Consider the following 8,872-nt stretch of genomic DNA (forward strand, 5'->3'; position numbering starts at 1 on the left):
GATCATATGGTAATGCTGTTTAATTTTCTGAGGAACTGCCACACTGTTTTCCACAGTGGCAGCACCATGTATTATTTTTATAACCAGAAAATTGTTAAATTTTTAAAAAGCTGATGGAAATTGCAAACACGCAACATTGTCCTTAGTAGATCTCTTCATAAAGCACAAAGTCTAAAGGTAAGTTGTTTCCTAAAAAGAAAGGGAATTGTGACACAGAGTTTCAACATGGATGAATCTGGAGGACATAATGCTCAGTGAAATAGGCCAGTCACAAAAGAACAAATAGCATATGATTCCACTTATGTAATGTTCCTAGAATAGTCAAACTCATAGAGACAGAAAGTAGAGGGGTGGTTGCCAGGGGCTGGAGGGAGGGGAGACTGGGGAGTTATTGTTTAATGGGTACATAGTTTCAGTTTGTGAGCATTGCAATGTGAATGTACTTAATGCCACTGAACTGCGCATTTAAAAATAGTCAAGATGCTAAATTTTATGCTATTTTATGCTATAATAAAAATAAAAACAGATTAAATAAAATAAATTAAATAAAATAAAAATAAAAACAGTTGCAGAAAAGTACCAAAAAAAAAAAAAGGAAATAAAATCAATCACAATCTCACTATTCAAAAATAACTACTAACGTTTTGGTGTGTTTCCTTCTAGTTCTTTTTCAGAAGCTGTGTTAGTACCGCGAGTTTATGAGCATGCATGGATACATGCACATATATATGTATAAGATGTAGACATATATGCAAACACTAGTGTTTTTACTATAAAATTAGGATTGTGCTGCACATTTAACTTTTATTTGGCCTTTTTACTTAACATGATATTCTTTAAAGGCATCTTTTTTAATAACTATGTAATATTTCGCTATAAATGTACCATGATTCATTTGGCCTTTTTCTATGTTGACTCCGTGGACAAGGACTGACTAGAAAGTCAGGCTCTGTGAACTTAACGTCAGTCCTCTATTAGTCCCATTTCTACCCGATCTACCTTCCAACTGATTCCAAGAAACAGGGTGGGTGGGTTCCTGTGTACCTTCCTTTGTAGGAGAAGATCATTCTTCATCTGAGGTGTCTGGATTCCATCCTTTTCCACTTTCTCAAGGCCCTTACACTTATCCTGTAATTTATCCCATCCCTCTTGTATCTTTCATTTCTCCCTTTCTTTGGATCCCTTAAACATCCTCAAACTCTCATCTGTCCTTCAGATCTCAGCTCAAGAGTTACTTCTGCAGGGAAATGCCAGCGGTTTCCTAGACTAGGTTAGCCTCCGTTTCTCTAGCTTATCAGAGTTCGTAACCATCTACCTGTGCTGTTATTTGATGGATATCTTTCCTCCTCACACCTTCAAACTCCGGGAAAGCAAGAGCCATCTGTGCTCATGAAAGAATGAATGAATAGAATTCCAAATGGTATAAAGCCCATGGAATATATCACATACAGAAGAGAGTGTATATATCATATATGTACGTTGCAAAGAATACAAGTGAAACAGAGATCCGTAACAATCTGACCTTGCTACGTAAGACCTGACTAGAGTCTTGGCTTTCCCTTGTGCTCCTCTCCAGTCACCTGCTGTCCCACTCTGCCCCCTACATTTGCATTTGTCATTGCAAGGCTTTTTGTTATACTTTAACACTTGCGTGTGAATCCCTAAAAAATACGTTCATTTAGCAAATACTCATTGAAAACCTTCTCTGTGCCTCCTAGAGGCGGAGGGCACAAGACTGAAACAAACAAACAAAAATCTCTGCTCTCAAGCAGCTTATAGTCTACTTGGGGAAGATAATAAACAACAGATAAATGGTGTGTATGTCAGATATCGTTACGTTTTCCCTGCTTGTTAACTTTCTAAAGTGGAAGCACACTGTATGTACGCTGTGACTTTTTTCATTCAGTATTGAGGGTCATCTGTGCCGCAGTTCCTCATTTTCACAACTCTAAAATGTCCCATTTAGATGGTGGGCATCTACCACGATGTAGTCATTGCTCTGTTAGATGGAAAGTTGAGTGGTTTCCAGTTTGGGAACATTGTAAGCAATGCTGCTGTCTATCGGTGCACATGTGCAAGAGGTCTCTTAGGGTGTATATCCAAGAGTGGAAGGCCGTGTGCATATACAATTGTGTTAAATATGCTAAACTGTTCTCCATACTGTTAACCTTCTCACCAACAGTGTATATGAGGACATTTTGCTCCAAATCCCTGCGGACACTTGATAAAATGTCATTTAAAAAATTCAGTAGATGTGACAAGATATCTTGTTGTGGTTCTAATTTATATTTTCCTGTTTATCATTGAGATTGAGCATCTTTTCATGTTTATTAACCACTTGGATCTCCTCCATTCTGAAGTGCCTGTTGATAGCTTTTGTTCACTTTTCTTCTGGGTTGTTTATCTTCTTCTTATAGATACATAGGAATTCTTGATGTATTCTAATCACTAGCCCTTTGTCAATGAATTATATGTGTTGCAAATGTCTTCTACCAGCTTGGGGCTTGTCTTTTCACTATCTTTACGATATCTCTTGATCAACAGAAATTTTTTTTTTTTTAAATTTTTTTTTTAGGAAGATTAGTCCTGAGCTAACTACTGCCAGTCCTCCTCTTTTTGCTGAGGAAGCCTGGCCTGAGCTAACATCTGTGCCCATCTTCCTCTACTTTTTTTACACGTAGGATGCCTACCACAGCATGACTTGCCAAGCGTTGCCATGTCCGCACCCAGGATCTGAACCGGCGAACCCCAGGCCCCTGAGAAGCGGAACGTGCGAGCTTAACCGCTGCGCCACTGGGCCGGCTCCGAAATTCTTCTTTTTAACGTAGTCAAATGTATCAATCTTTCCTTTATGATTTGTACTTTTTTTGTGTGTGAGGAAGATTGACCCTGAGCTAACATTTGTGCCAATCTTCCTCTATTTTATGTGGGATGGCACCAGAGTGTGGCTTGGCAAGTGGGCCCAGGTCTGCGCCCAGGATCTGAACCTGCAAACCCCAGGCCGCTGAAGTGGAGCGTGCAAACTTAACCACTGTGCCTCCAGGCCGGCCCCCTATGATTTGTACTTTTTGAGTCTTATGTAAAAAAGTCTTCTCCCTAGTTTGAGTTTATTAAAATATTTTCAAATATTGTCTTGTAGAGGTTTTAGAGTTTTTAAGATTTTAATCTGTCTGGAATTTATTGTTGTATAGATATGAAATAGGGATTTGATTTTCTTTTCTCGCTCATCTGAAACACTACTTTTGTCATATCAAATATGCATATATGCTTGGGCCTGTTTCTAGGTCCACTGTTCAATTGGTATATCCGGTGCCAATAGTACACTGTCTTAATTATTATAGCCTAGAAAATTATAGCTTAATTATTGTATTCGGTAGGTTGGTCTTCCTAGACTGTTCTTTTTGAGGAGTGTTATGGCTATTCCTGAGCCTCTGCTCATCCTTATAAATTTTAGAATAAGGTTGTCACGTTCTGTTAAACATAAAGGAGGAGGAGGAGAAGGCAGGAGTGAAGACGGAGAAGAAGAAACAGAAGCCGCGGCAGGAAGGAACACAACTTCGTTGGAATGTTTTTCGGAATCGTACTAAAATATAGATTGATTTGAGGAGAAATTCCATTTTAAGATATTGAATCTTCCTATTTAGGACTACAGCATATTTCTCCATTTATTTAGGTGATCTTCAATGTTTTTCAATAAAGTTTTCTAATTTCCCTTCATAAAGGGCTTACACATTAGATTTGTTTCTGGACGCTTTACATTTTTGTTGCTAGTATGGTGTTTATTTTTTATTCCCCTTTATAACTGATTAATGTAGATATTTAGAAATGCAATTGAAATTCAGTCAAAATATTGATTTTGCATTTAGGGCAGAGTTAAAAATCTCTCATTAATTTTAGTAATATACCTGTAGATTCTTTTGAGTTTTCTGTATACATATAATCATATCATGCTTAAATAATGAGAGTTTTATTTTTCCCCTTCCAGTCCATGCCCCCTCCTCCACCCCCTGCCCCAGTTTTACTGCACTGGGAAAGAAGTTAACTGCATCCTTCCCTTGCCCTTGGTCTTAATAAGATGATTTCAGCATTTCACTTTTTTTTTTTTGAGGAAGGTTAGCCCTGAGCTAACATCTGCCGCCAATCCTCCTCTTTTTTGCTGAGGAAGACTGGCCCTGAGCTAACCTCTGTGCCCATCTTCCTCTACTTTATACGTGGGACACCTGCCACAGCATGGCTTGCAAAGTGGTGCCATGTCCACACCCAGGACCCCAAGTGGTGAACCCCGGGCCGCCAAAGTGGAACATGCAAACTTAACTGCTGTGCCCCTGGGCCGGCCCCCTGCCATTTCACTTTTAAGCATGATATTTGCTGTGTTTTAGGTGCATTTTTTTTTAAAAAAATAAGTCAAGCTAAGGAAGATCCCTTAGACTCTTAACTTGATAACATTTTTTAAAATCTTTAATCATGAATGAATATTAATATTATCAAATAATTATTCTACAGCTATTGCGATAATTACATAATTTTTCTCCCTTAATCTCTGTAAAACCACAATAATAATAGCTAACACGTAGTTTACTAAGAAATACAACAAAACTAACATACAGGCATATACCTTGGGAAGGTCCGTGCTGAGTTAAATGATCCTGGTTTTTCTGTTGTTCAGGAAGAAGTAAGGATTTTTGTTTACTTTTGTTTACTTTAGACTTTGTTACATTAAAGCATGTATATCAAAATATTTAGTGCAATCTTTAAACCAGTGCTGTTCAATAGAAATATAAGGCCAGCCACAAATGCTGGACATTTATGTAATTTAAAATTTTCTATAACCACATTAAACAAGCAAAAAGAAACGGGTGAAGTTAATTTAATAATATATTTTATTTAACCCCATGTATCCCAAATAATATCTTTTAACATGCAATTAATACAAACATTATTAATGAAATATTTTACATTCTTTTATTTGTCTTCAAAACCTGACACGTATTTTACACTTACAGCACATCTCAATTTGGACTAGTCATATTTCAAGTGCTTCAGGACTACATGTGGCTACTGGCTACTCAATTAGATAATGCAGCTTTCATCTTTTAGAGGAAATTTCAAACTATTAGAATAACAAAATACAATAAGAAAAAGAAAAGGTAAAAGAAAGAAAAGCCCAAACAATACAAAAGAAAGCAAAAATAACCAAAAGGAAAATAGAAATATGGAAAAATAGAAAGCATGAATAAATTCAAATGTTTCAATAAATGCAAATGGATTATATATTGTAAAAATAAAAGAAAATCATTGATTAAATTTTAAAAATTCAATTGCATATTGTATGCTGTTTTCAAGAGACTCATTTAAAAATTTCAAGGAAAACATGAAAGTAAAATGACATAAAAGTATATACCAGGGAAATTCTAACCCAAATAGGCTTAAAGACAGAGACAAAACAGACATTACTAAACAAACAAAGGGAAACTAAATAATGGTGAAAGATTGAACTCATCAGGAAGATAAAACAGTCCTAAATTTGGTGGGACTAATAAAATAGCATCACAATATGTGAGCAATGAGGAGAAAATTTCAAATCTACCATCCAAAGTGAGAAATCATACCGTATTTCTCTCAGTAATTGATCGAGTATACAAAAAAAATGTAAAGATATGGAAGATTTGAAGAGCACATTAATAAACCTAATTAATGAATATATATAAAGAACATTATAGCCAACAATTAGAGAATATATATTATTTTCAAGCACACATGTAATATTATTAAAGACTGGCCATGGGCTAGCTCATAGAGCAAACTTCAACACATTTCAAAAAACTGGAATCATACAGATTACATCTGGCAAGGGTAAAATTAAATCCATGACACAAAGACACCAAGAAAAATCTCCAGTATACAGACAACATCAAAAAACATACTTCTGCACAACTTGAAAGTCAAAAGAGCAATCATAATTGAATTTTAAAACTTAGAGCTAAATAATAAGTGTAACACATATAATAACTTGTGGAATGGCAAAAACTAAACTCTGAAGGAAATTTACAGTCTTAAATGCTTACAAGAAAAGAAGAAAAGCTCAGATTGAATGAGTCAAACATCCAAATTCAGAAGTTAAAAAAACAATAGCAGAGTAAAACCCCAGAAGAAGAAAGAAAATAATAAAGGTGGCAGAAATGTATAGAATATGTGACAATCACACAGTAGAAAGGATCAATAAGACAAAGAATTAGGAGTTAAAATACTAATGAAATAGATCAAACTGGCAATATTAATCAAGGAGATAAGAAAAAAAGCACAAAATAGTATTAGTAATAAAAAGAGACTATGACAATAAATGCAGCAGGGGTTGAAAATATAGTATGAATAATTTCATGCTAATAAATTAGAAAACTTAGATAAAATGGATAAATGCCAAGAAAAATACAAATCATCAAACATGACTTAAAAAGGAATGGAAAACCTTAATCATCCTGTAATCAGTAAAGGAATGAAATCTCTAGTTAAAAAATCAACCACAGACTCAGATGCTTTACTGGCAAATTCCACCAAACGTTTAAGGACAGAACATTTCAATCTTACACAGAGAAGGAGAGAACATTCCTCAAATCATTTTATGAGACTAGTAAAACCTTGACACTGAAATTAGACAAAGACGGCACTGGAAAAGAATATTGCAGCTGGATCTCACTCGTGAAATTAGTTGCAAGTTTAAATATTAGCAAACAAAATCCAGCAATAAGTTTTTCAAAACCATAAATCTGTGTTTCCAGGAACATGAGATTGTTTTAAAATGAGAAATTTGCTTAATGGAGTTTGCCACGTTGATAAGCCGTTCATTGCATCTATACTAATCATCTGACACTGCTTTCAGATAAATTGGGAACATGCCTCCCGCCCCCACTTGCTACACTACACCAACAGAGAGTGTTCCTTGGAGCTGCCGTAGAGGAAAATGCCAGGGAGATTAGTGAGAACGGTTTCAATGGCACATGAGGAGGTGAGGCAGAAGGGAGACTACCTGGGAGTGGAGACAAAGGAGAAGTGAGGGCACTTCCACTGGGAGGCCGTCGAGAGACGGAGAGAGAGGAACCAAGACGCAGATCCTGTCTCCCATCTTCCGAGGCCCCTGCTGCAGCCCCCGGATTTGCCCGCAATTCCTTCGTGCTTCCCATTTTAATTTGCAATTTTATTTGAGTCTACTCAAATCAATTTCTGCTCTAATAATATTTGCCTAAGATAATCACCTTCTCTGCCTAGGAATTCCTACATGTCTTTAAGACAAAGCTCACATTTCAGCTTCTGTGTCGTGCTCCTTAACTCCCCCAGACAGGTTTATTTGCTCCTTCTATGCAATCCTGTATATAATCCACTTTAATCGTCTAACTCCAATACCACATGAGAAGCAGCACTTACATAGTGTTACAATTTTTTAGGATGTGAATCGCTTCCAGTGCCTAGAATATATTAACAGTGGATCTTCAATAACTGTGTTGAATAAATAATAACAGACATTATTATATACCAGGCACTGTGTTTGGGGTTTATGCACATCATCTCATCTAACCTTTAGAACTATGAGATAGATAATTTCATTATTCATTTAATAAATTACAAACTGAGAACAGAGAAGTTAAGTAACTTGCCCAAGATCACATAGGTAGGCCGGTAGGTAGCTAGATTCGGATTCAGACTCAGGCAGCCAGTTTCCAGAACACTAGCTCTTAAGATGCCCCTGCTATGGTTAGGCGACCAGTCCCAGGAAAACTCATCATCTTAGTCTGAGTCATTTATTGTATTACGGGAAGTTTTTTCAGAGGGACCCTGTGAAACAGAGAGAATCTTTTATTATTTGTATCTTGCACAAGTGACTTCCATGCCTCTAGAAGATTGGAACAGCCAACAGCCTCCTCAGGCCATTTTCAGGTGAGCAAAGCTACCCTGAGATTGGTCATTAATAACTGTGACAGGGACATGGAGCTCAGGAAATGGAATGGACGAGAGGCACTGCTTTCTAAGCCAAATTTTGCTCAGTATTGCCCACACATATAGTGAGGTGGTGGTTATTATCCATGTTTTTATATCTATTTTTGAAAATCGTATTCACCAGCTACAGAGTACTTACTGATTTCCAGGCGCTATGCTGAACACTCCATTATTTCATGCGATGAGGTGGGTGTTGCAGAGGAGGAAGGTTGGGCTGAGAAATATTGGATAATGTGCACAAACTCCACTCAGCGGGGAGGAGATGGAGCCAGGATCTGACTCAGAAGTGCATACGCTGAGCACCCGTCCCCCTATGAACTCGAAATGGCCTGTGAGACTGGTCCTGGCACAGTGCAGCCCACTGGTCCCCACAGAGTCCAGTCTGGGCCCTGGCTGGGTGTCTGGTTGTCATTAACTGGGATGGAGGAAATCCTTGCTTTTCCTTCTGTGAGAGTGACTGGTCTTTGGGTTCAGTGTCTGTGCAATCCATGCTCCTCAAAGCACAGGGGGAAGGTGCTTGTCGTCATCCTTTGCTGGGATTTCAGGGTGCATGAGAAGGTGGGTGTGTCACAGCCCCACAGCCAGCTCTGTGGTCACAAGCAGATCTCTCTGCCTCAGCAACAAAGACCACTCTGTTTGGGATTATTAGAGGGCTGGGCCTGCGATTCACACACTTCCCAATCTTCGTTTGAGATTGTGAAGGGATCTTGTTTGAAACAGAATGGCGTGTAGGAATGAGTGACGCCAGTTACACCGAAAAACGACCTTGCAGATTTTGTGGAGGTGGCAGGCAAAAAAGAAGGGGGGTGGGGGAGGATAGCCCAGGCTCCAATTCTGGCTTCCTTGTTTGCAGCTCTATAAATGAGTAAGTTAATTAATTGCT

This window comes from Equus quagga, chromosome 2, assembly GCF_021613505.1.
Source record: "Equus quagga isolate Etosha38 chromosome 2, UCLA_HA_Equagga_1.0, whole genome shotgun sequence".
Taxonomy (NCBI): Eukaryota; Metazoa; Chordata; class Mammalia; order Perissodactyla; family Equidae; genus Equus; species Equus quagga.